Raw genomic sequence first — 27,680 nt, 5'->3', positions numbered from 1 at the left:
TTTGTGATGAGTGTCAGGGATTCCAATTACTCCCCACAAAAGAGGAATTCTTTGTAATTTTGGTCAAAAACTGAGTCATTTAGACCTTGTCCCTTGTTCCTGATCTATTGGAGGCTGAATAGTTGAGTGAAGTGTTGCAGTGAGTGGTCCCTTCTTTCTTTCCTTTGTCCCTTGTTCTGATTGGTAGTAGAGCTTGTTCTCATGCATGAGATCTGGGGTTTGATCTCTGGTGCATCTAGCTGTGTCCCATTGCAAAATAGCCTTTACCTGTAGATGTGTTTTATTTAGCCTTTTTGCTTTTCTTAACCTGTTCTTACTCATCTTATCTTTCTCTCTCCTTCTCTTCCTATAGCTAGTGGCTATATTCTCTAATGTTCAGAGGCTTTCAAGTATCAAGAAGAATTTTCTGCTGTTTGTAATTAGTATATGACTCATTCATTTTTAAAAATTAATACTTCAGGATATTCACATACTATTTTCACAATATATAAGAAGCTAAGTTAAAAAATTTAGATACCCCATACACATTTAAACATTTAGCATCTAGCTATAAAAATTCGTGCCTAATATGTTAAATTATTTTCTCTGTAAATGTTTTTTAAATTTTTCTCTCATTTTATTACAATGAAGTTTAACAGTACAGAAAGGTCATATGACTTTTGTGGATCTATTTTATCTTTAAATATTGAAAACACCTTACTACTGTGTTATTGTCATAGTATAGTAATGAAGCATTCATCAATACCTCACACCAGTGGTTCTCGAACTTTTTTTTTTTGTGAAGTTGCTCAGTCATGTCTGACTCTTTGCGACCCCGTGGACTGTAGCCTACCAGGCTCCTCCCTCCGTGGGATTCTCCAGGTAAGAATACTGGAGTGGGTTGCCATTTCCTTCTCCAGGGGATCTTCCTGATCTTCTCGAACTTTAGCATACATCAAAATCACCTCTAGGGTTTTTAATATAGATTATTAACTCTGGACCCACATTCTGAGAGTTCCTGACTCATGGGTCTGTGGTGAGGCCTTCGAATTTGTATTCTTAGCAAAATTCCAGAAGATACTGATGCTGCTGGTCCAAAGACCACACTTTGAGAACCACTGTCTCACAATGAAATCTGTTTCTAAAGAGTTGTAGCCTAGATTTACATTTGAATCTTCAGCATCTCTCTTACAATTTTTTATTTCACAGGATATAGGTAGGTTTCCTCTCCCAATCTACTGAGTAGGATTTTCCTTCTTGGACCAGGCTGAGATTTATATGCATACTGACTGTGGATAATTCCAAGGCTAGAACCTGAGATTGAAAGCAGCCTGCACGGTGGCTGTCTCCCAGTTCTTCCCCAGATGACAGCTTGGCTTTGTTCTTTGTTGTGTTGTTGCTATTTAGTCGCTAAGTCATGTCTGACTCTTTTACAGAGTCAGAGCCCTCCAGGCTCCACTGCCCATGGGATTTCCCAGTAGCAGGTTGCTATTTCCTTTTCCTTTGTACAACAAGAAATGTCCCAGTGGTTTGCTGTAGTCATCTATGGTTCTTTTTTTTTTTTTTTTTTTAATCGGTCTTTCCAAAAGAAAGTCATCTGAATGACTTTTGTGCATGGTCCTGCTGGGGTAAAAGCCAGTTTACAGCTGCTTGTTTTAAACCGGGCCTTGTCAGGTTCAAGAGAATCTGGAGGCTTTAATGACATTGATTTACATAAGACATTCTCTTTCCAACATTCAAGGCTTCTAAAATACTTGCACAACAAAGTTAAATACATATATATTTTTTTAATGCGGAAAGTTGACAGTATGTGTTAATAAAGAAAAGTATGCGGGGCCATACCAAGTTTACAAGTTTGGGGATGTAGCTCAGTGGTAGAGCGCCTGCTTTGCATGCATGAGGCCCCGGGTTCGATCCCCGGCATCTCCAGTCTCTTAGTACTTACTCAGTGGTGTTTTTACACGTTGGAGAAACAAAGTCGTTCTTCACACTTTGGATATTTCTGAGCAATTTAAAGTTTAAGCAATACTCTGCTGAAAAAAATTTACCTTGCATCAATTGCCAAGGTCCTATCGGAATGATCCTATAACCCTCTTTTGGAGGAGGTGAGAAGTGGGAGGTGTCAGAGAGCAAATCAGCCTGAGACAAAGAATAGATTGGTTTCCACTCCCGTCTTTTTTCCCCCCCAAACTCTTTGACCTTTGTCACAAGACCCTCTGTCTTCCTAGGTCATAAACAAACATTTTATTTCTCATTCCATTTTAGAAGAGATCATAAAAGTACGCTACTGGTATCAGTTCAGTTCAGTCGCTCAGTCGTGTCCGATTCTTTGCGACTCCATGGGACTGCAGCACGCAAGGCTTCCTTGTCCATCACCATCTCCTGGAGCTTGCTCAAACTCATATCCATCGAGTCGGTGATGCCATCCAACCCTCTCATCCTCTGTCGTCCCCTTCTCCTCCCACCTTCAATCTTTCCCAGCATCAGGGTCTTTTCAAATGAATTGGTTCTTCACATCAGGTGGCCAAAGTATTGGCGTTTCAGCTTCAGCATCAGTCCTTCCAATGAATATTCAGGGTTGATTTCCTTTAGGATGCACTGGTTGGATCTCCTTGCAGTCCAAGGGACTCTCAAGAGTCTCCTCCACACCACAGTTCAAAAGCATCAATTCTTCGGCACTCAGCTTTCTTTATTGTCCAACTCTCACATCCATACACAACTACTGGAAAAACCACAACTTTGACTAGATGGACCTTTGTTGGCAAAGTAATGTCTCTGCTTTTTAATATGCTGTCTAGGTTTGTCATAACTTTTCTTCCAAGGAGCAAGAATCTTTTAATTTCATGTCTGCAGTCACCATCTGCAGTGATTTTTAAGCCTCTGCCCCCAAAAAGCCTGTCACTGTTTCCCCTGTTTCCCCATCTATTTGCCATGGAGTGATGGGATCAGATGCCCATGATCTTATTTTTCTGAATGTTGAGTTTTAAGCCAACTTTTTCACTCTCTTCTTTCATTTTCATCAAGAGGCTCTTTAGTTCTTCTATGAATTAAGCAGGGCAAAGACTAACAGAGTTTTGCCAAGAGAATGCACTGGTCATACCAAACATTCTTCCAACAACACAAGAGAAGACTCTATACATGGACATCAACAGATGGTCAATACTGAAATCAGATTGATTATATTCTTGGCAGCCAAAGATGGAGAGGCTCTATACAGTCAGCAAAAACAAGACTGAGAGCTGACTGTGGCTCAGATCATGAACTCCTTATTGCCAAATTCAGACTTAAACTGAAGAAAGTGGGGAAAACCACTAGATCATTCAGGTATGACTTAAATCAAATCCCTTACAATTATACAGTGGAAGTGAGAAATAGATTCAAGGGATTAGATCTGATAGAGTTCCTGAAGAACTATGGCCCGAGGCTCGTGACATTGTACAGGAGGCAGGGATCAAGACCATCCCCAAGAAAAAGAAATGCAAAAAGACAAAATGGTTGTCTAAGGAGGCCTTACAAATAGCTGTGAAAAGAAGAGAAGCAAAAGGCAAAGGAGAAAAGGAAAGATATACCCATTTGAATGCAGAGTTCCAAAGAATAGCAAGGAGAGATAAGAAAGCCTTCCTCTGATCAATGCACAAGAAATAGAGGAAAACAATAGAATGAGAAAGACTAGAGATCTCTTCAAGAAAATGAGAGATACTAAGGGAACATTTCATGCAAAGATGAGCACAATGAAGTACAGAAATGGCATGGACCTAACAGAAGCAGAAGATATTAAGAAGAGGTGGCAAGAATACACAGAAGAACTATACAAAAAAGATCTTCATGACCCAGATAATCATAATGGTGTGATCACTCACCTAGAGCCAAACATCCTGGAATGCAAAGTCAAGTGGGCCTCAGTAAGCGTCACTATGAACTAACTAATGGAGGTGATGGAATTCCAGTTGAGCTATTTCATCTCCTAAAAGATGATGCTGTGAAAGTGCTGCACTCAATATGCCAGCAAATTTGGAAAACTCAGCAGTGGCCACAGGACTGGAAAAGGTCAGTTTTCATTTCAATCCCAAAGAAAGGCAATCCCAAAGAATGCTCAAACTACTGCACAATGGTACTCATCTCACACACTAGCAAAGTAATCCTCAAAATTCTCCAAGCTAGGCTTCAACAGTACATGAACTGTGAACTTCCAGATGTTCAAGCTGGATTTAGAAAAGGCAGAGAAACCAGAGATCAAATTGCCAATATCTGTTGGATCATAGAAAAACCAGGAGAGTTTCAGAAAAACATCTATTTCTGCTTTATTGACTATGCCAAAGCCTTTGTGTGGATGACAACAAACTATGGAAAATTCTTCAAGAGATGCAAATACCAGGCCACCTGACCTGTCTCCTGAGAAATCTGTATGCAGGTCAGGAAGCACCAGTTAGAACTGGACCTGGGACTACATGCTGGTTCCAAATCAGGAAAGAAGAGAAATACGTCAAGGCTGTGTATTGTCACCCTGCTTATTTAACTTCAATGCAAAGTACATCATGAGAAACACCAGGCTGGATGAAGCACAAGCTGGAATCAAGATTGCCGGGAGAAATATCAATAACCTCAGATATGCAGATGACACCACCCTTATGGCAGAAAGCAAGAACAAAAGAACACCTAAGTAGTAGATTCACGTGACAGACCATTAGTAGAGAGACTGAGAGTCATTGAGAATACAGGTGCAATGAGAACAGGTTGTGGAAATAAAAAGTTCCAACCAGTGAAGTTGAGCTACGATTAAAGACGGTATCAGACTAAAAATTCTAATTTATTGTTAAAATTAAGGATTCAATTTTGAGATGAAAAACCAGCAGGCCCCGCTGGGATTCGAACCCAGGATCTCCTGTTTACGAGACAGGCGCTTTAGCCAACTAAGCCACAGAGCCAGCTGTTTGAGAAGCTCAAACTTCCTTTCTGATCAAATCCTACTCAATTAGGTGAAAAGCTGAGTTAATTAGAGTTACTATTCACTCTGCGGATAGGAGACTGGCGGCTACAGTCCATGAAGTCGCAAAGAGTCGGACACGACTGAGCGACTGAGCACACACCCACACTGCTCACTCCCTTCTCGAATAAATCGACCTTATAGAACGGACAGACCCGCGACGAAGACTCCTGGAACTTAAGCAACAAAACACTTGCTCTCACACCGTAACGGAGAAAATGTACTGAGAACAACCATGGAATGGGAAAGAGTGGATAGGAGCCGAGTGTTCATTGTGCAGGAATGGGCTTCTGTAAGCGGGGCCAGAGACGCTCTTATATTTCACCGGATTGTAGTAATTTAGAATCCTCAAGTGAGTGGATATTCTAAAAGTAGAGTGAAAGGCTCTTCTAGCAAAATAGGTCAGTTAGAACTTCAGTCCAATGGATGCCATTCCTGGTTGTTAGGAGATGGCACACTTGTGCGCTGAAAAACAAAACAAACAACCCCAAACTTCAAACACATTCAGACTCTGCTAACAGCTGTCAGCTTGTGCTCGCCTTTGCTTCAGGAAGCAGGAGATTGTCAGCCTGGAGGCGGTTAGGTCAGAGTTCATTTAGCGGTTTTCTGATTCAAATCCCAGGAGCCTTTGCGAGCCCGAGGCTGGGGAATGGTCTCCGTTCCTGCAGTTCCTAGATGGCACACAGACGGAAAATACTACTGGCTTGGCTTTGGGAGGCATCAGACTCTTTCTTCTCTATATTGCCTTCTTCAAATGGATGTTCTTTAGTATTAGTATTTTCCACATGGACCCTCAACTTGTAGAAGCTAAACAAACATTAACTGATTGTACAATCACGAAACGAAGAAACCATTCGTAAACTGATTTTCCTGATTTTCTGCCTTTAATTGGAGTAAGACCAGTGCTGAAAGAGAATGAATTCAACTTAGCAGATGCTAATGTGCATCTACCCAGCTTCCAATGCCTGATTAAAATACAAAATGGAAGGACTGCAAAATTCTTCATTTAACCAAGTAAAGGCTGAAAAGAGCTCTGAATGATAAGACCTTTGAATCCCAAAGTCTTTTTTAATTGCTTTTTGAGTCAAATGTTCTGGTGTTGCCATTTTGTATCCTACTCAGTGTGTTTTTGCTGGCTCAGATGGTAAAGCATCTGCCTGCAATGTGGGAGACCCGGGTTCGATCCCTGGTTCGGGAAGATCCTCTGGCGAAGGAAATGGCACCAACTCCAGTGCTCTTGCCTGGAAAATTCCATGGATGGAGGAGCCTGGTAAGCTAGTCCATGCGGGTCGCAAAGAGTTGGACACGACTGAACGACTTCACTTTCAGAATGTTTTTATAGTGAATATAAATGTTTCTTACTAACCAGGATAGTCACTTTTTAATCTAATCTATACTAACAAACTTCCATGATTAGGGCTACACTTCTACTCCATTTATAGTTACTTTTATATTTTCTGAGTTTGGGAAACAACACCTTCAGAATAATAATGGGCTAGGAATCATGGTGTTTCTGAATTCTAGTTAGCTGAATTGTTTACAATCAGGACCAGGTAAATTTCAATCACAGAAATACTGTTGGGAGGACAGCATTTAAGGTGAAGTATGTTCAACAAGAGTGATATTACTTTGTACCTACTATGTGTCAGGTATTGAAATCAGCTCAGTTCAGTTGCTCAGTTGTGTCTGACTCTGCGACCCCATGAACTTCCCTGTCCATCACCAACTCCTGGAGCTTGCTCAAACCCATGTCCATTGAAATCAGTTCTATGGATACAACTAGGTACAAGATGGCCACAGATGATAGAAAACAAAATAAGAAATTTTAATGACCTTCAAATATCATAATAAAAAGTACAAGATGACAGATGATCATCTAACAAGGAGGTGTCAAACATACCAGACATACAATAAAAGGGGGGAAAAATAAAGACATTGACTTGGAATAGTGATTTAAAATTTCCTCACCTTGTGGAACAATCATTCCAAATAACTTAGAATTTATCCTAAAAGAAAAATTTGGGGGAAAAAATAGGACCTTTTGAGGATTAAGCACAGGGAGTTCTATGTGAGTAAATTAGCTTTTCCCAGTATAATTTTTTTGTCTCTTCAAGGTTTTTTTTTTTAATTTTTAACTTTTATTGATGAATAACTTCCTTAGAATACCAAAAAAGACAAATACTGCATTTTTATGCATCTAGCACATTTGTTACTTTGTTCATTAAAACAAAAAGTTAATCCTTTTGTTGCCACTTGTAGCAACTGTGAAATGACTATTCCAGTCCCCTTATCTAACCCTCCTCTCCTTTGATCACCTCATACTATAGGAATTTAAAACATGATCATCTGATCGCCTTCCCTGAATATTGAAACTCTCCCAGATCTTCCACATTTTCCTGAAGTCCTGTTGTCCAGGTTATGTCTTTGTGAGGAGAAGTGCTCTAGTTGGTTTCATGCCCTTGATCTAGTGTGCTCTCTCTTTGGTTCCGAAGGCCCAGTGTAGATAAGAAAGAAGAGAGACTAGCTTTCTTTTCTACTTACATACCTGGACATATTTTATTTCAATTACTAAGAGGTCATTAGTCACAATTTAGGATTAAACTATGCAAGGATTGCCCTCCACAACAATGTAGGTCTACTGGATCTCATTTCTCTGCGAAATGAAATGAATAAGGTGTATTCTTCACTAAATGACCCTGGGTTCACATCTACTTTTCTCTAGCCATAAGACTGTGCAGAAATTACTAAATGGAGTCAAACTCAGGGTAGGCTCAAAGGAATTTCATTGCTGGTAAATAAAAGGAATGTTTTTAGTCTTTTTCTTCGGTGCTAATGTATAAAGATCCACAAATAGAAGATTTTCCCCAGCCTTCTGCTCTGTGTGTTCTTAGAAAATAGCTCCTTTTTTTTTTCCCCTATCTTTGCTCCTCTTAATATTATTTAGGAGAAAAGAAACCCTACAGAATATGAGATCTAGTTTTACCTTTTTAAAATAGTCTTCACTTGTAATACTGTTGAAACCATCATTACTTCCTTCTTAGGGACCCAGAGTCATATGATAAATTAAAACAAGCCTTGCTTTATGAAGTCTTAGCTCCAAGTTGTCCATATCAACTCCCCTTTCCTGAGGTAATTTTATTTCAGAAAATGTAGTGCCTTTCCTTGCTTTAGGTCTAGGTCAGAGCCATTTCAAATCACTGATAGATAGCTGCAAATTCAAATTTTGGGGAGGAAAGCTTACAGTATATTTGTTCTGTCCTGGATGGCCCTAAATTATTTAGTGATCCACTTTCTTCCCAGTGATGAACTTTGCAAACACAGGGATCTCAGGAAATAGCAGTTCTCATTTCATAGCCCTTGAACAACTGTGGTAGAATAAAAAAAGAGAGAGAGAAGTGTTTTTCTCTATTTAGCAGAATGTTATGTGAAATTAAGTTATATCCCCATTCATCACCACATCTGCCATTGACTTGGCCAGTCTGGGGACTACTCATGTATCTATGACCAGCTCAGTCACCAGTGGTGTCTCTAAGATAAGGTTAGACTGAGAAAGGGATAAGCCTGCAAGTCTATATCTCTTATGTCTCCTCCTACCTTTGTAGACTTTTGGAAATAATTTTAAAAGAGACTTTCTAGGCCAGTAGTTCTCAACTGTAACTGCATATTCAAATCACCTAGTGATCTTTTTAAAATGCTGGTGTCCATTCCACTCTCCAGGCAAATTAAACTGGAACCTCTCAGTGCGGAATCCAGGCATTAGACAATTTTAGAGCTCTCAAGGTGATTCCAATGTTAGAGAATCACTGCTTCAACTTTAAAGAAATTTATGAGCTGAGGGAAACTGTATTGATTTTTATCTTTCCTTATCCCTTCCATCACCCAGTGCACACTTTACCCACCAGATAAAATAATTTAGTCAGGACACTGTTCTTAAACTGCATCTAAACCTTTTGTATTAGTTACATTAAGGAGGGTCTTTTCATGTGGTTTGGGATAGAGAAATCTTAAAAAAAGAAAAAGAAAAAGAAAAACACCTTTGATGGAGTAGGTCATAGTCTGGTGACCTGAAGTGACAAAAAAAGCAGGTAGTCATTACAACTCAAAACTGATTTCTAGGCAGAACTGTTGATATCTCACAGCTGCTAGCCTTGTCTGTGGGTATATGGCACGCTAAAAATGGGAGGAACAAGGAAGGAAATAATTTATGAACTATTTCCTTTTTGATGGCTTGGCTGGTAAATGCTATGGCTACTATTTTAAGTTTGTCCGAAGTGTTTTAATATCTTTAGAGCTGTGTTGGAGCTAAACTATTGTAGGCCTAAAATAAATACTGACAAGAGCAATTGTTCAGTAAAGAACAGCAGAGAATGATTTAGCTAATAGAGTGCAAACCTCAGTGCACCATACTTTCAAAGGCCCATTTTAAGACCTATTCTTTAATCTTGTGGCTTTTTCCTTAGTCAGGAAGCACAAGCACTAGATTCACCCATGAACAACAGACTGAGTCATTAGAGACCTACAGAAAGGATGGTTGCCCTTTTTATCTTTTTAACACTGGACCCTTGTACCTCTAAGAATTTGGAGCCCTTGACCACAGCCTCCAAGGGCCACATAGAGCTGCCCAGAGGCCTCACTGAGAAATAAAAGTACAGTTTTCTAAATGTCCTTTATTTGCTCATGTGACAGGGTGTCACGAATTGGAAACTGAGGCAAAAGCACCGAGATACAAGAAATGCTGCTTTCTAAAGCGGACTAGCCCTTCATCAAAACAAAGGAGTTGGCCAAGGAAAGTCTTTACCCACATGAATGGTATAAAAGGGCTGGGTTTAGGAAAATAAGTTGATTTTTTTAAAGAGCGTTAAAGTCAGTACCTTTAGAATCAGTGAGGCAAATTTAGAGATTACAAAAGAAATCAGTATAGAAGGGATTAAATCCACAGTGGTGTGAGCGCCGCGAGCTCACTGGCAAAACGCACTGAGGGGAAAACGTCTGTATCAAAATGTTTCACTTTCACTCCTTTGTGTTCGCTTTCTGGGATAACTGTCACGTTTTGAGAAGCGAAATGTATCCAACGCTTTCACAGCCTGGGAAGAGTTTATTTTCTTTCTAGAGAGCTTCCGGTGAAATCCATCTTTCTTACTGAGCCTCTAAGTACGAAACCTGAGACTGGAGCTCAGCCTACCATCCCACCCCTCACCCGAAACCCCAGCAGAAAAACCAAGTCAAAGTCCTAAATCTTCTAATTTAGAGTTTAAACGGATAACTGTCAACCCCCGCCACCCCCGCCCCCCGCCATGGAATAGCGACCAACGTCACTTTTGATTTAACTTTGTGGAAAACATCGCTAATCGCTGCTGAGGATGGAAAGGAATAAAATTTAAAAACGGAAAGATTACTAGCATAACCCGAGCAAAGTATAAGTACCTGGCGGCAAGAAGGGTTAATCTTTAGGTTTTACAGGAATGGACTGTGACCATTCCCCTGGGAGGGGAGAGGTGTATTTCCGGAGCTGAAAAGAAACAAAAGGTTGGAGATGCTGGGGATCGAACCCGGGACCTCATGCATGCTAAGCATGCGCTCTACCACTGAGCTACATCCCCAATCTGAGCAAGCGGGCTTTTCTAAACTATCTTCATGAAATAAAACAAATTTACATTTTTAAATTATTTTGCTATTTTCTGAAAGACACAATTCCCACCCTTGATTTGATAGTACTGTATTACCAAGGAATTCCGACTAGCCTGTATCTTGCAGACATTCAGAGGCTGAGGAAGATACAATGAGCTCGGAAATCAGGAGGCAACAGCCTCCCAGACCTTTCTTTTCAGAGCCCTTTTCTCTTTTGTCAAAAGATGTGTGAGACAAAGGAAAATTCCTTACAGGAAAGATAAAAAATACTTTGCCAATGACTGTCTTTAATTATGAAACCAACCAAACTGTCTTCAATTCTGTATCTTATTCCTGGACTCCAGAAACCGCTATGCAACTATTCTTAGAAAACAAGGAGCCAATGAAGGTATATCAGTTAGAAAAGTAAATTCCTTCCACTCTTAGCAACCGAGAGGACGAAGGGTGAAGATGTTGGCTTGCTTCCTGCGGCCTTCTGATCCTCATTTAATCCAAAGAATACACATCAAATCCAGAGAACGCGAATCCTCGGGTCTCGCTCTGATTCTTCGGAAAGAAAAGCCAGAAAGTAAGAGATTTGTCACTTCTAACATTGAGGCAAACCCTCTGCTTCCATGGGGCTTATCTTCTGCAGAGTGAGTGCTTCTTTAGATTTCAGACCACTCTCTCAACAAGACACACAAATCAAAGTTTTCTCCCCGCTAGTCCCCAAATGTGAAAACCCGTAAGCCAACATGGAAGAATGAAAAAGTGTCAAATAGAAACAAAAGGAAAACTGAGGATACAGCATGCTTACAGGCGTGGAAGTGTATATAGTTCAGAATGGTTGGAACTGAAAGGAGAAAGGCAGAGAAATAAGCTTGACAAGACATAACTAGCATTTCTCATCCTTTCACCTTGCTAAGAGAACCTAAATTTTATTCATAGAGTAAGAATTTGCATAAACCATGAATCATCTGAAATAATTATGTTTTTTCCATTTCCTTTTGCCAGGGATTGTTTTCATGATAGATCCATGACCCTCTGGTGGATAAGATGCACTGGGCAATCAGCCTAAATTTTTTGGAATTTTTTTCTTCAGGATAAAAAGAGAAACATGAGAGATGAACTACACATCTTAGTTTAGCATTGATATTTTATTTTCAAGAAAAGTTTTCTGTAACAGTCTGGAAGCTTGAGAGAAACAGATAAAAATTACTTTTTTTGGGGGGGGGGAATAATGATTATTCCTTTATGAGAAGTGTAAAAAAAGGCTTTCTGGAAATATTAGTTTTCTATTGCTGAATAGCACTCCAAAATTCACAGCATTTAAAAAACTGATGCTTATTATCTCAGATTCTGTGGGTCAGAAACTCCAGTGTGGCTTGGCTGGGTAATTCTGGCCCCAGGAGTCTCCTGAAGTTGCACTCCAGGTGTGAACAGTGCATGCAGGGCTCTGGAGCATGGACTGTGTCTGGGGGATCTACTTCCAAGATGGCTGGTTCACACGTGGGTAGAAAGCCTCAATTCCCCTTCATATATCTTGGTGACTGAGTCAAGTAGGAGAAGACTACACAAGGGTGTGATTGCCAGGAGGTAAGGATCCTGGGGGGGAGGGCCATCTTGAAGGTTAGTTGAGACTGTGTTATCCTTAATTGTGTATCAGTACTTATCACAATACCTGATGGAAGTAAATTCGTGAACTATTTTTTTTAAAGTAAATGTGTGGATGGATAGAGAGATAGATGCTTGCATATCGGAAGGAATAAACAAGAGGACACTTTCAGTGGCTACTTAAGAGATTTAGAAGTGAGAGATCATGAAATTTGGCTTCAATCCTCTTAGCTCCATTAGAAGAAGTGGAAACTGTATAAAAATGTATAAATTGTCAAAACTAACATAAAAAAGTTATAGAAAATCTGATTTGATATACAGCCATTTAAAAAACTGAATTTAAACAAAATTTCCAATCAGAGACAAATTTACTGGAATGTTTTATGAAATCCTAAAGGAAACAATAACCTCTGTGTTATATAAAATATTTCCCCCCAAAATGGGAAAACTATAAATTATTTTAGGTTAGCATAATATCTATATTAACACCCAGTGGAGAAAATATAAGAAGGGAAAATTATAGGACCATTTTACTAATAAGCACAGAAGCAAAAATGTATTTAAAAAAGAGCAAACAGACTTCCAGTTTCTGGTTCCATATATAAGGTGCTTGAAAGTCACCACTTCATTCTGTCAAGAAGGAAAATCTGAACAGAGTGAAAAATCAACATCTCTTCTAGAATTTATAAGAGAGGTGAGGACACAGGGCAACTGGCTGCCCCCAAGATTGAAGAGATATACAGGTGAATGAAGGGAGTCATGACTTACTGAGCAGTGACTCACAAGTGGAAACCACAGGAAGAACCAATGCCTGAACTGTAATTGATGATTTGTTGAGCACCCAAGTAGGCAACTCTGATCACTATAAACTCCAGGGACACTGAGTCATGGCCTGGGCAGGGTGGGGGTGGGGTCTCCACACTTCTGTGTGTTTTACTCCTAGGACTTGGACCAGTTTCTCCCTTTAACCATCTAAGAAGGGGGGTGGGGTGGGGGTGGTGAGGTGGGGTGTAAATCCTTCATGCTTCCAGCAGAGGGGGAAGAAGAGGAGCCATATTGAAATATACCAGTGTGCTACTGTTCTTAACAAGACCCGATTTCTAAAGAACCCATTTAACCAGACCTTAACCTACTAGGGTTTGTCAGAGCCTAATTTACGTCCAAGGGAAATACTCAATTCCAGCTGTCTCTAGACTTTCACATGAGAGAAGGAAAAACCCACTCCAGCATCCTGTAGCTATCCTGTCCCAACTAAGAGTGGGAGGAGACAGCTGAGAAACAATTGTGAAGTTCACCAGTCAGAGACAAAAGGTCAATAAAAGACTGAGACCTAATCATAGGTCTAGAGAAAGCTTCTCCCCCAACACCTCACCACCGCATTACTAAATTCCTATTTTCCTTTTATAACAAGTACACCACGTTGGGCTATCCAGAAAAAATTACAAAGCATATCAGAAGGCAAATAGCAATTTGAAGAGACAGAGCAATAATAGAACCAGACATGGCAGGAATTTAAAACAACTATGATTAAAATGATAATGGATCTAATGAATAAAGTAGATAGTATGCAAGAACAAATAGGCAATGTAAGCAGAAAGATGAAAATCCTAAAAAAAAAAAAAAAAACAAAACAAAAGAAATGCTCAAGATTAAAAAACATAGTAACAGAAAGGAAGAATGCCTTTGATGAGCTCATTAGTACAATAGACATAACTAAGGAAAGACTCTGAACTTGAAGTAGAAACCTCCAAAACTGAAAAACAAAACAAAGACTTGGGGGTGGGGGGGGGAGGCGAGGACAGAATATCCAAGGACTCTAGGACTTGTGCAAAAAAATATAACATGTGTAATGGGAATACCATAAGGAAAAGATAGAAAGAAATTGAATATTTGAAACAACGACTGAGAATTTCCCCCAAATTAATGTCAGACAGTAAACCACAGATCTGGGAAGTTCAGAGAGCACCAGAAAGAAATGAAAAAAGAGACAACAACAATAAAAGCTACATATAAGCATATCATTCTCAAACTACAGAAGATCAAATAGAAAGAAAATAATCCTGGAAGAGATCAGAGGGGAAAAAAAAATCTAGACAATAGAGGAACCAAGAATAGTGACTTACATGTGACTTCTATTAAGAAACTATGCAATGGAAGAAAAACAAACAAAAAAAGAAACTATGCAAACAAGAATAGATTACAGTGAAATATTTAAAGAAGAGAGCTACAACCTAGAATTCTGTGCCCTGAAAATTTTGAAAAATGAAGGAGAAATAAAAACTTTCTCAAACAAAAATGGAGGGAATTTGTTCCCTGTAGACCTGTCTTGCAAGAAGTGTTAAAGAAAGTTCTTTAGAGACAAGAAAAATAATAGAAACTCAAATCTTCATAAGGAAAGGAAGAACATCAAAGAAGGAATAAAGGAAGGTAAATAAAAACTTTTATTTTTCTTAGTTTAATCGATCTCACAGGTAAGTTTGTTCAAAATTATAATAGTAACAATGTATTTGATTATGAGGTTATGTCTATATTGTATACATACTTATGTATTTTTACGTGTAACTAAAATAAACGATAGCAGTGATACAATGGCTAGGAGGGAGGAAATTTTGGATTTTTTCCCTATTACAACGTAGTTACACTACCTGTGAAGAAGTATAATGTTATTGGAAGGTGAACTTGGATTCATTGTAAATGTATACTACAAACTTCAGAGCAACCTCTAAAAAAAGTTAAGAATTAACTGATAAGCTAAGAAAGGAGAATTAAAAAACAACAACACGATTTTTGTGATTCCTCAAAAATTGAAAATAAAAACTAACTGCCACATAATGCATCAATGTAACATCGGGTATACATTATTAATGTTGTGATTTACAATAAGAAATATATATTTGGTTTCCATTCCTACTAATGGCAAAGAGTTCTTAAAATCGTTAGAATTTTCTAAGTGGTGAGAGGAGCAAAAGTGTTTCTGCTATCTTAATGAGCTAAGTTTTGGCCTGCGACTAGAATTGGGAGCTTGTTGTCAGAACAGAGAACAGTCGCGCTATTAAGGGTGCCTATCCAACTCTGCCTTCTATTTCCACAGGCTATTCCTAACCCTTACTACGTTCCCAGACCTCCTGCACTGGACTGTGACTAGCTCTTCTCCACAGAAATCTTGAGTAAAGCCAAAGATGCAGTGAGAAGTGAAGAAATTTCTCTTATGGTCCTAAGGTGGACCCTTGAATACCGATGTACAACTACTACACCAATAATAAAACACATGCTATCTTCTCCTCTCCTTAAAAAAAATTACTAAGAGATATTTTAATTATTTTCCAATGCAAAGTTGGAATGCATAGAACCTCCGTTAATTGAGATAAATAATTCTTCAAAATGCAGCTGTATTCCCTCTTCCTGGGTGCATTCATAGGATGAACTTACTTCTGAATTGTCTCTCTGGCTTTGTACTGCTCACTGCCTAATAAAACATCCCAAGGAGGTTTCCAGGAAGCAGACAACATGGTGATGGTAGTTAACCAAAGGGAAGACCAATAAACACATATATGGAAAACTGCTATATTTAAAGGGCAGGACAGTGGCCCCCAAACGAGAAAGAGCTAAAATATTTTTGTTTAACAATGCAAGTCCAAAGTCTGAATTAGACAGCAACAACGAAAAGAGAATGGGCTGGAGATGCCGGGGATCGAACCCGGGGCCTCATACATGCGAAGCATGCGCTCTACCACTGAGCTACATCCCCTGATGAAAAGCCACGGCTGGGCAGGATTCCTGTGCTTTTAAAAGCTCAGTGCGTTTTGCACAATTTGGGGCATCTTTTTATTTCCAAGCAGATAATAGCCATCATTGAGGATGAATTACACTTAAAGCCGCTTTCGGATTCTATCCAAGTAATCCCCTTCGGAGATGCAGCGACAACATGCAACTCACATCGTTACTGAGAACAAAGTCCAGTTTCATCCAGCAGCGTCAGCACAAGTGCTTTCTCTCGCGTTGGCCAAATGGAGCTGCGTCTTTCTGCTTGCTCTCGCTTGGAGGAAAAAAGACAAACGACAGCCAAACCACAAACAAAAAATGTCCAGATTGTTGGAATTGTGAAAATCCTGCCCCAGTCTTTGTCGCCAGAGGCAACGGCTCTTTCCACAGACCTTCTAACCACCCTGAAATCTGAGTGGTTATCTGTGAACTGTGGCTTCATGAAAAATCTTAGATTCAGGAAGCCCGAATTCCCTGTTTCCCTCTTTCCTTTATCCACTGGCCAGCTTCTTGTTCCACAGGGTACTCCGTGAAAGAATGAACATAGGCAAGATTTTCTAAACCAGGATTCTGATCAGTTCGGAGCTCTCATCTGCAACCTAAGAACCTAAGACGGGTAGAAGAAAAAGATGTTTTTTCCCCTAGCCTACACTACTTTATCATCCTAAATCCCAGACTAAAGTGTTGGTGAGCCATCAGCCAATCAATGAGGGAAAATATGTAATGTGCTAAAATAAGCCTTTATTGTTTAAACCATTGAGATTTTGTGGATGCTTTCTTTAACATCATAAGCAAGCCTATATTTAGTGAAACAGGGAAATTATCCCTTTTGTTATATGAATACTAATTCTATTTTCCCAGTCTGAAATTCGTCATTGACTTTGCTTGTGGACTTTTCCTTGTTATACAGGAGGCTTTGCTTTGTTTTGTTTTACTCTATTATTATCCAAATAATGCATATTGCAGAAAATTTGGAAAGTAAGAAAAGCATAAATATACTAAAGAAAATTTACCTGTGCTCTTACCACTTTTTTAGAAGCTCTCTTGAAGTCAAATTTGTCAAATTTTCCTTTAAATAATTTTGGATTTTTGAATCATTATTGGAATAACCTTCCCCACTGCAAAGTTATTAAAAATTTTACTTGTGGTTTTGAAGTACTTCTAAATTTTGTATTAATAAATCTCAAACACCGTTTAGAATTCACCCTGTTGTAAGTTGTGGGATATTAAATCAAAATTTTTTTGTCCAGGTAACTACCCAGATTTGCCATCTTTACTCATAGTGGGAGATTATAACCCACTGTGCTCAGTATTTACAGATCTAGCAGTCAGAAATAGAGTATTTACTCATAATATTTGAACTGTACAATTTATCTAACAGATAAATCTAACAGATAATTGTTAACAGATAAATTTAACAGAACTCCTGATGAGAACAGAGTTCCTCATAATGAAAATAACATTATACCAATTAGGAGAATCTAAAGCCTAACTACAAATTCTTTGTTTTACTCCCCTCCCTTCCTTTTTTCCCCCCTGAAAGTTATAGTGATTCTTGTTCTTTTCAAATGTGTATCTGAGTTTCCTTTCAGATGTAAATTTTACCTTGTTTATGATAAAGTCCTTCATTGAAAATATGTATATCTGAATCTCTTTTCAAATATATATTTTATCTTTTTACTATGATGTACTCTGTCTTCAAAGCATGCACACACTTGAATAGCTTTTTAAAAATATATACCAACCTTCCAAAGTTAATTTTCTTGTGAACAGAAGGATCTCTCTCTCCAGTGACTCCCAAAGTAGTTACTAGAAAATTGAGGGATTCAGAGTCTTGTGGAAATGTGACCACTGACTTAGAAAAATTTAAATATGGCTTTTTGCATACAAGAATAATGGGGGAAATACACTGGAAAGAATACCCTGGAAGAAATAAATATCCAGTGGGTTTTTCACCTTTAAGTCTTAACACATATATTTTTGAGTGAATGATTTGGGTAGAAGAAAATCCCTGTCATTCACACACACACACACACACACACACACACCATATATTAGTCTTTAGGTATAAGAAAGACAAAGGATGGTAAAGGGATATTAAATATTAGCACTTTATCAGAAAGAATTCAGGTAATCTTGCATAGTGGCAATTTACCAGTATTTGCACATAGCCTCTCCCAGACTTTAGTCCTTAATAAATCCCCAAATAAAACTGAAACTTAGAGTTCCCACATTGTGCATTTTTATTTCAGTCAACACCTGTCAATAGAAGGGGAAAAAAAAAAAAAACCACAATGTGAGAGTTTTGAGTTAAGTTTTATTGGGGGCAAAATGAGGACTATAGCCAGGGAACGGTATCTCAGCTCTGAGGAACTGCTCTGAACAGGTAGGGGGGAAGATCAGCATTATATATGATTTTAGTGAAAGGGGGTACATGCAATCAAGCACACTTTTTGGCAGAGGTTTGCTGCTAGTCAGGAGGAGCAAATGTCACCATTAATGATTTTAGTGCTTTTCTAGATATAAGAAAATGTAAGGGCTTGGGGGTCATAAAATCTCCTGAAAATATCTGTTTGAAGGCCTGTTCTGCCAGTTTTTCCCTAGAACACAGAGTGCCTCATTCCTGATCTCCACGCTGAATTCCTTTCAGGGTGTGTTGAAGGTCAGCAGCTGCAGTGGCTAATGACTTAAATCCTTGGAGAGGCAGATGGCAAAGTGGCAATTTTTAGTTGGCATACTTCATAAATATGAGTGAAATTTTGTACATAGATTTTGAGTGTGAATTACAGAACTGCTTTAATTTGTAAGAATTTTGCACATTTATATATTTTCTTCTGTTTATTCAAATACATTAGTTCTTATAACTCTGTTGTCCAATATGGTAGCCACTAGCACATGTGATTCTTGAGTACTTGAAGTATGACCAGTCCAACTTATATGCTATAAGTTTAAGATACACACCAGATTTCAAAGACCTAGTATGAAAAAAAGAATGTAAAATACTTAGAGAATATGTTTATGTGGATTATTTTTTTCTTTCATCCCCTTTTTTAACAGCTTTTTATTTTGTATTGGTATAAAGCTGATCAACAATGTTGTGATAGATTTAGGTTAACAGCGAGGGACTCAGCGATATATATACGTCCTCCCACCCAGGTTGCCATATAACGCTGGACATAGTTCCATGAGCTATACAGTACATCCTTGTTGGTTATATGTGAACTATTTATTGACATGACAAAGTCAGGTGTTGCCCTAAACGTCCCATAGTGAGCGATGAGAATGAAAACAGCCATGAAATCTGGTGCAATGGGTCAGGGGACCTGCAGCCTCTATTGGACTGAGGTGCAGCATCCACTCTGAGTCCAGCTTTTATTCCTAATTGCAGACTACAAGACTTTTTTTGATCTTAACTTTCCCAAGACACTACGCTGACATAGTCCAGATCTCCTTATTTTTTACCCCAGGCCATTCCCTTCTGGGCTAGTCTCAGGAACAATCAGCAAGTGCGTAGGCAGCATTCATGCCTGCCGCCAACCCGGTGTTCCAAGGTCCATGCTTTCATGAGCCCAGTCATACTCCCTTCTGGGTCTGGCCTTGGGGTTTGTAACAAGATTATTCTTAAGAAAAACATGAAAGATAATCATTAACACAGTTTCTTAATATATGCTGTTTTTCTAGATGCTATATCTGTGGAATTTCTCAAGGCTATGAAAGTACATTATTAAGAATTCCCACTACAGTTAAGAACTGTTGACCGAAACCAGCTGCCTTGGCCAGGCCTGCTTGCTTGAGTTGTCTCAGGCAGCAGGAGTTCTAGATAAGGAACATGGTGCTGCCACTGAAAACTAACAGGGAGAATTCAGAAGGGGCCACAGCCTGGAGGAGACGACCAACCTTCCAGAGTTCTCCTCACTGGGATCCGTCTTGGTCGAGTAATGTGCATGCCACCAGGAAGGACCCTGAGATTATGGGCCAAGCAGGATGACTGTCTAGAGACAACACAGAAACTAACCCCATTACCATAAAACCTGAGACTATAGCCATGTGGTAGATCAATTCTCCTGGGTTTCCTTACCTTGCTGCTCTCTACTTAGGCCTCCCTTCTGCAATAAAATCTCTTTGTCAGCACAATGTGCCTCCTCTGACATTTCCAAGTGTGAACGAGAGCCCACTCTTGGACCCTGGAAGTAGGTCTCCCTTCCTGTAACAGCAGTATTTTAGATACATTGGATTAAATTAAATGCATTATGAATTGTGCTTGTTTCTTTTTACTTTTTTCAATGTAACTTCTAGAAAATTTAAAAATGATATACGTGGTTGGCAGGCATTATTCACATTATATTGGGCAGTGCTTCCCAACTTACCACACTTTTGCTGATATCAGAAATTACAAGACCCCACTTGGCATTGTTTTCTTCTGTCACAAGGTAGAGTAATGATTTACCAAGGACACTGGACATGGCCTTAGTTGTACTTTACACCAAGACACAGAGACAAGTTAAAACCAGCCCCATTTCCCCATCCCATTTCTCTACTTCATTGAGACTGGTCACTTTTCTGTTTCCTATTTTACATTCTAGAGATCTGATTAATCTTTTGGATCAACTAAGAGACAAGCTCTTTCAGACAAATAGAGTCCTTCCAAGTTCAAAATCTACTTCATGGGATTTCTGTGAATAAGAACAAAACTCTCATACAGTCAGAGGCCAGCAAAAAGGAGAAAGCAATCACCTGACCTGGATTTCTAAGCATTTCCTGGGATTTCTAAGGAAGTTCAAGGAACATAATACTATCTGGGGTCCATGATCACTCTGGTTTAAGACACACTTTCCTGGAAATACCATTAATGAGTTCCCAATCTTCAAATCACAATAAGCCCTTTTACCTTTTCGCTCTACACACTCTCTCTTCCATGATAAGAAAAACCTCCTTAATCATAGATTTCTGCAAAGTTGCCATCTTAGGGGTTTCACTGTGGCTACCAAATACCTCCACAAGACTGAATCTTAAATTTGCAGGCACCTTCTTGTTAAATTGCTCAGTCGTGTCTGATTCTTCGTGACCCCATGGACTGCAGCATGCCAGGCTTCCCTGTCCTCCACTATCTCCAGGAGTTTATTCACACTCATGTCCATTGAGCTTGTGATGCCATCCAACCATCTCATCCTCAGCTGCCCCTTCTCCTGCCCTCAATCTTACCCAGCATCAGGGTCTTTTCCAGTGAGTCGGTTCTTTGCATCAGGTGGCCAAAATATTGGAGCTTCAGCTTCACCATCAGTCTTTCCAATGAATATTCAGGACTGATCTCCTTTAGGATGGACTGGTTGGATCTTCTTGCAGTCCAAGAGATTCTCAAGAGTCTTCTCCAGCACAACAGTTCAAAAGCAACAATTTTTTCCGCACTCAGCCTTCTCTATGGTCCAGTTCGGCACATCCCTACATGACTACTAGAAAAACCATAGCTTTGACTGTACTATTTGTCGGCACCTTAATCATGTTCAAACCCAAGCTCCTCCTCTTTTCAGGCTCAATCTAACACCCACAAAGCAAAAACACAACAGACTACCCACAAGCAGAAAGGAATTCATTCTTCTCCATACCCGTTCCACCATGGAGGAATCCTGTTTCTGGCTTTTTGAGCGAATATCTCAAAACCTTGTTTATTCGATCCCATACTCTCTAAGGGTTGATCACTTAATCTTCAGGCAGCACCATGGCCCAGAGCAGAGTGAATACATCTTTTGGACATAAGAAAGAAAAAAAAAAACAAAAAACAAAAAACTCTACTATCGCCCGAACAGGGACTTGAACCCTGGACCCTCAGATTAAAAGTCTGATGCTCTACCGACTGAGCTATCCGGGCTCACAAAGACTGAGATTTTCTGACGGCCTAGTAAGGGTGAATTCATTAGATTATTTTCAATTGTGATCCGTGTTAAAAGTCAGTCTTGCACACGTACCTCATATACTCAAGCCAAGAGCAGCCGGCAGAGGCCACTTCCACACTCACTAACCTGGTGCCACAAGAGGCATCAGGTTTGAAACTATTTGACTTCCCTCTGAAGAGCTCGCCTATGGAAAGGGCCCCAAGATGCTCTCAAAAGCCAACAGTTTGGGTACAAACGCGTGCGATCTTATGGGACAGAAGTTTTCTGTTTACTTCCCTAAAATACTCGGGACTTCAACACTTTCTTGTAGGTATAGGATGCAAAGAAGAGAGGTGGAGCTTGGACAGGTCCTTCCCAACCATCTATCCAAATCCTACTCATATTTAAAGATCCACGTATACGCCCTCTTCTCCCCACTTAGCTGATTCCAACTCGCCTCCTTCCTTGTCCGGTTCAAGCGTCGCCTTTCCGCTCTTGTCCACTGTACTGCTTCCCGCGGGAGATCTTCCCAATAACTCGGTTCACTCCACCCAGGCTCCGGGTTTTTGACACCGCAGGTCAGGGTTTCCCAAACCTGCCAGAGTTTGAGTTTATAGAGTTTCCTAATATTACTTTTCTAATATTTCCTAATATTCCTATAAATTACTGTCTGCTTTCGGACTTCATTCAAAATTCACATCTGGGTTACTTGTCACACAATATGGACGGAAAGTGTTTTTGCGCCTCAGTGCCTGAGGTGACAGATGCTATCTAGGCTACAAAGCTCTAATTCCTTTCACACATGACGTTAAATGAGACTCCTTTCACATATGGAGCCCCAGCCCACACATTTCCCCTGCTCTCTCCTCATTTTGGAGAGAATTCTGTCTGAAAGAGGTTGGGTACTCTTTTTCCTCCTCCCTCCGCCTTTTGTCTTTCAAAACAGAGCCTCAATAAGGAAAGCGGTTGCCAAGGGCCCGATCGCGTTGCTGCCTTAGGTTTGCTGGACACGCACTGTCGCTCTGCATTTCTTGGCAGGTTGTGTGTGAATTCTTTCCGTTCTGTCATCTCTTTCCTTACGGAAGGACCTAAATCCCCCTCTATCCGCCGCATCCTTACCCTCCTCTTTCGCCATACTTTTCTTCTTTGTCTTCTTCCGCGGTATTTTTGCGGTCTTTTAGGCAGTTTTGGAGGCAGAGGAGGTTGAAGTTAGGGGAAAGGAGGAATTTGAAAACTCAAGAAAAATGCCATTCCTGAGACGTTCCCTGGTGATGGAATGGAAATGCCTTCCTGAGAACTGGTGATGGAGCAAACTTTGGAGCACGCTGAGAGAAGTAGGAAGACACCTGAAGCAGAAACAACAAACTGCAGGGTCCAAACTCAGTCTAAGGTCTAAAGTACATACCAATGATTCCTTATTCTCCAATACCAATGGATCTTTTTCAGTCCTTGCACTAGTTTCATCTCAGGGCCTTCTCTTCCACAGCCAAATGAAAATCCAGGTCTTTGCTCAGATAACTAACTAAAGGAACAGGGATATTTCCATCACCACCACCCCATCCCACTCCCCTTTATTCTATCCTCTTTCTTTCTTTCTTCTTGTTTTCCTTTTGCCGATTCTCGGCCCTGGAAGATGGTAGGCCGGAGGGAGTAAATATGAGAAAGGCTGACAAAAATACAGTTGGAGGTGCCAGGGATTGAACCAGGGACCTCGTACATGCGAAGCACGCGCTCTACCACTGAGCTACACCCCCCTGTATTCATGCGCCTCCGGATATTTCATAAAATATTATGTCTTTTTTTTTTTTTAGCTATGAGTTGCTTAGAGAAAGTCTATCAATTTATATGTTACTATTTCTGAAGTTTTAAAATATACAGTCTAGTGACTTCTTCCTGGCCTGCAGTTATTTAATTAACCAGGAACAGCTGAAAGAATAAAGCCTTCTGAAAGATACTTAAAAAAAAAAAAGTCTGTTCTTTTCCCTTCATGCGCCTCAGTAATACTGTCAGTGGAATTCAGTGCTCAAGCTGGATGATGTGACTGACTCTTCCAAGTTTGTTTTTTGGAGTTCAGGAAATCCTGAATGAGCCAGATCTTTCTTCTTTTGTTTCCTTCAGTCAAATGTTCCTTGAGAAGACTGACATACCAGTGAGGATAACCCTTAGAGTGGAAAGAGGTCAGGAGCAAATGGGTGTAAAGTTAACTTTGATGTGAGGAAGAAAAACTGAATAAGGGAGTATGGAGAGGAAAGTGAGAAAAGTTTGTGCGAATATAGTTTAAGAAAGTAAAAGAAAAGGGCAAGAGTAAAGGTGCTAGAAACTAAACCCAGTGCTTCATTTCATGCATTCTACTCTCACATAATCTAAGAAATTCAGACTCGTCCTCACTGATTTCCATTATTTGCTACTGGTTCTCCACGAAGAAGTCTAGAAATGAAAAGTAAGGATTTATCTGTTTTAGAGGATCTTGTAACTGCTGTCACTCCCAAGTGCATGATCAGAGGAGTTGAATCATTTTAATAGTGTGAAGATCGAATGGGGTGCTGTCCAACTTGCTGGGTGAATAGGATGGGAAGAGACAGAGAATGCAAGACAGAAGTTTACTCACCTTAGGTTTTCAGCTGGTACTCTTAAAGGCAGGTTGACAAGAGAAAAGCAGTGCTTACCAATGTGTGCAACAGGCATCACTCAGGAGAAACATGAACAAAAAGTAACTCAAAGTGCAAGTTTAGCACCTCAGCTAATGAGGTATATTCAACAAAGAACAGTACATTTATAGATAAAGGACAGGATTGAGGAAAGCAGTTTTTGTCTTTTCAGGGCAGTAAACTGTGGGAAATTAAATGCTGGGGAGGAAACAAGTGGACTAAGGTTTGTTTGCAGATTCCTTTAGTGCCTATCACGGACTCAATGGACATGAGTTTGAGCAAGCTCCAGGAGGTGGTGATGGATAGGGAGGCCTGGTGTGCTGCAGTCCATAGGGTCGCAAAGACTCGGACATGACTGAACAACTGAATTGAACTGAACTAGTGCCTATCTGGGCTGGTAAGAGTTTTTCTCCAGTACAAGGAGGATTTATATCCTGCTTTTGGTCAGACATGGACGGATAAAGAGAACTTTTTTGCACCTTAATTGTCTTCAGCTCAAAATAATTTTTATGTCAAAGAGGCATACTTTGGGGGACATTCTGGTTTCATACATAGTCATGTGCAGAAGGACCATGTTACAGTATGTCATATGTTAGAGATAGTTTGTCAACTTCAACTCAAAAATGCATGAAGATCTGAGAAATTATGAGTATGCCGTTCTTCCTATATCTTGTTATATTTAAATTCTTTTAATCTGATTGCTTTTTAACTGTATAGTTTGACATTATTAATTTAAAAAGCTGTTAAAATTGTATTATTTATACTTAAAACTAATTTATTGAATTCTAAACTAGATATACTTATTTTTCCTCCCACCCAAAATGAGAAGGTAGCTCAAAATAACAACAGAAGGGCCCCCAGAGATCAACACCAAAGGGAGCCCTGCAACTCCACTGCAGCCCTTCACAATGGGGTGACAACCACAGAGCCAGCTATTCATTGCTGGAGGTGCCGGGGATTGAACACGGGGCCTCGTGCATGCTAAGCATGCGCTCTACCACTGAGCTACACCCCCCTATTTCTGTTTTGGGAAAGAAACTTAATGGCATATCTATCTCCCAAGTGTTTCCAGACCTTGACATTATTACCACAAAGATTGCTTACGTACAGTTCCATTACTTCCTGAAACTCCTTTATTTCATTCTCTTTCTCAGCTACACGATGAGAAGGGCAACTTCATGTTAGGCAGAAAGGCATTATTCCTGGTATCTGTTCACATTTGTCAACCTACAAAAGGTGAATAGAAGAAAGAAAAGAAGAGCCTAGAATCAACTATACTTAAGGAACGACCAGGAGAACTAGGATATTAGAATATCCTAATTTCTTCATACAGATCCCCACTAGAAGGAACCAAAGCCACTGTAAAAATTTGCTGTCACCTAGAATATCAATGTGTCAGAATGTAAGAAAGTGCTCAATGATTATAGCAAGCTCAAAAGATTACAGTACCTTCTAGGCAATCTTGGAAACATTGAGCTTTAAAATGAATAATAAACAATACAGGAATACAAACTAATAGATAAAATAAGGCTACTGGGTCAGAGAGTTGACTGAAATACAAGGTCTGAATGAGGAGATGGCCAGCATCAAAGGATCCCCAACTTTTGCTCTGATGATGATAATAAAGGCTCTGTTTGTTTCAGACCTTGGAAACTTCAGTTTGAATTGAGAGGTCAGTGGCTCAATAGATTACACAGACACTTGTTGAAATAAAGTTCTAAAATCTAAAAAATAAAAGTTCTAAAATTTTGGCTGGAGTAAGATTTCATAAATTCAATGTAAGTTTATTCATAGAAAAATCTAGAGCCATTTTATGATCGTCAGTCCACTACAACATTCCTTTATGCACCCGAAGTAAACTCTCCCTTGGGGAATCAACTAAAAAGCTTAGATTGCCGAAACCCGGGATTGAACCAGGGACCTTTAGATCTTCAGTCTAACACTCTCCCAACTGAGCTATTTCAGCTACCCGAAAGCTTATTCTCCTGGCATTTCTTTTTTTTCAACTTCAGTTTTTAGAAGGTTTCAGATTCTTTTAGTGTGGCTACCTAGTTGTCCAATGTATTTGCCTATTTGGAAAGACATGGAATCGATTGCCTTCCATGTATGCCAATTGGAGCCAATTCCTGGCAGCATGGGATAACATATAAAAGTAGGAAAATCTAAAGAGAGGTGACAATGAGGGATTCGATGGAAAGACTTCATACTCCTCTGTGTCATGTCAGTTGATCCAGACGCAGCTCAGAAACTAAGAAAAATGTTATTGGTAGCTCTTAATTTTCTCTCTCTTTTTTTCATTCTTTCATCTCTCACAATATCCAAAAATCGTGAGAAATCAAAGTCAATGATTCTGTGAATTTGCTAAAAGAATACTGCATACATAAACATTATCAGACTAAACACTCCAGCCAATATTCCCAACTGACAGGAAAGCAACTGTCACAAAGTTAGAAAATTTGAAATGACAAATCTCATCACAAAAGAATTTCTTCACAAAATTTTCTTCAAAAATAAAATTGAAACTATGACCAAATCGGTTTTTGATTGGCTCCTTTGTGATTCAGGCAAGGAAATCATTTAGCATTGTGAGGTAATGAATAGTACACAGCTTATTTCATTTTCAAGTAGAAACAGAATATATGAAGCAAGGCTTATGAGTCATTTGTATGAGAAAGTAGCTCATATTCCCATGGCTCCTACACTTGGTACAATCCTCTATTCTTCAACCCACATCCAGAACTTCACAGGGAACTCGATAACTAAAGAAGAAAAAGAAAAACAAAAACCAGATCTGGTTCTAGATGATTCTGCTCATATACTGGGACCACACAAGTGTGAGCGGCTTCCATAGAACCTGTAGGCCAGTAGTGAAGGTAAACCCTCTCAGTAGGCATTACTTCAAGCAGGGCATGTGACTGTTCATTTCGCTTGGAAGGACAGATGTAGGGTGTATATCTACACTAGTTAATGAGAGGTGGCTAACACTTTGGCCGGTGATTAGCGGCTTGGAGAGAAAATTATTGACAGAAAACTGAAAAAGTGGTGACAGAGAGGTCTGGTAAATAGGCAGGTAGACAGAATCCCCCAAATGTGCAAAGCCTAAGGATATTTGTTTTCAAGTAAATGCTCTACAGAGAGCAACCTCCTTGGAGGCAGTTGAACACAATGACCCATTCTGTTGATATCTGGAAGCTTCTCCTTGGCTACCACTGTACT

The 27,680-nt window shown here is 39.6% G+C and overlaps 8 non-coding genes across 8 annotated transcripts; 1 reads left to right on the top strand and 7 right to left on the bottom strand.

Annotated features, from left to right (window-relative positions):
• Window positions 1-1,836: 1,836 nt before the first annotated feature.
• TRNAA-UGC (transfer RNA alanine (anticodon UGC)) lies at window positions 1,837-1,908 on the top strand. Its single transcript has one exon. It is a non-coding gene; the product is annotated as a tRNA-Ala (tRNA).
• Window positions 1,909-4,830: 2,922 nt separating this feature from the next.
• TRNAT-CGU (transfer RNA threonine (anticodon CGU)) lies at window positions 4,831-4,904 on the bottom strand. Its single transcript has one exon. It is a non-coding gene; the product is annotated as a tRNA-Thr (tRNA).
• Window positions 4,905-10,491: 5,587 nt separating this feature from the next.
• Window positions 10,492-10,563, bottom strand: TRNAA-AGC (transfer RNA alanine (anticodon AGC)). The gene has a single exon. It is a non-coding gene; the product is annotated as a tRNA-Ala (tRNA).
• A 5,297-nt stretch (window positions 10,564-15,860) lies between these two features.
• TRNAA-CGC (transfer RNA alanine (anticodon CGC)) lies at window positions 15,861-15,932 on the bottom strand. Its single transcript has one exon. It is a non-coding gene; the product is annotated as a tRNA-Ala (tRNA).
• A 5,807-nt stretch (window positions 15,933-21,739) lies between these two features.
• Window positions 21,740-21,812, bottom strand: TRNAK-UUU (transfer RNA lysine (anticodon UUU)). Its single transcript has one exon. It is a non-coding gene; the product is annotated as a tRNA-Lys (tRNA).
• Window positions 21,813-23,498: 1,686 nt separating this feature from the next.
• TRNAA-CGC (transfer RNA alanine (anticodon CGC)) lies at window positions 23,499-23,570 on the bottom strand. The gene has a single exon. It is a non-coding gene; the product is annotated as a tRNA-Ala (tRNA).
• Window positions 23,571-25,407: 1,837 nt separating this feature from the next.
• On the bottom strand, window positions 25,408-25,479 carry TRNAA-AGC (transfer RNA alanine (anticodon AGC)). Its single transcript has one exon. It is a non-coding gene; the product is annotated as a tRNA-Ala (tRNA).
• Window positions 25,480-26,357: 878 nt separating this feature from the next.
• Window positions 26,358-26,430, bottom strand: TRNAF-GAA (transfer RNA phenylalanine (anticodon GAA)). Its single transcript has one exon. It is a non-coding gene; the product is annotated as a tRNA-Phe (tRNA).
• Window positions 26,431-27,680: the final 1,250 nt, after the last annotated feature.

Source organism: Odocoileus virginianus, chromosome 27 (genome assembly GCF_023699985.2).
Source record: "Odocoileus virginianus isolate 20LAN1187 ecotype Illinois chromosome 27, Ovbor_1.2, whole genome shotgun sequence".
Lineage (NCBI taxonomy): Eukaryota > Metazoa > Chordata > Mammalia > Artiodactyla > Cervidae > Odocoileus > Odocoileus virginianus.
This window is presented reverse-complemented; position numbering and strand designations above follow the sequence as displayed.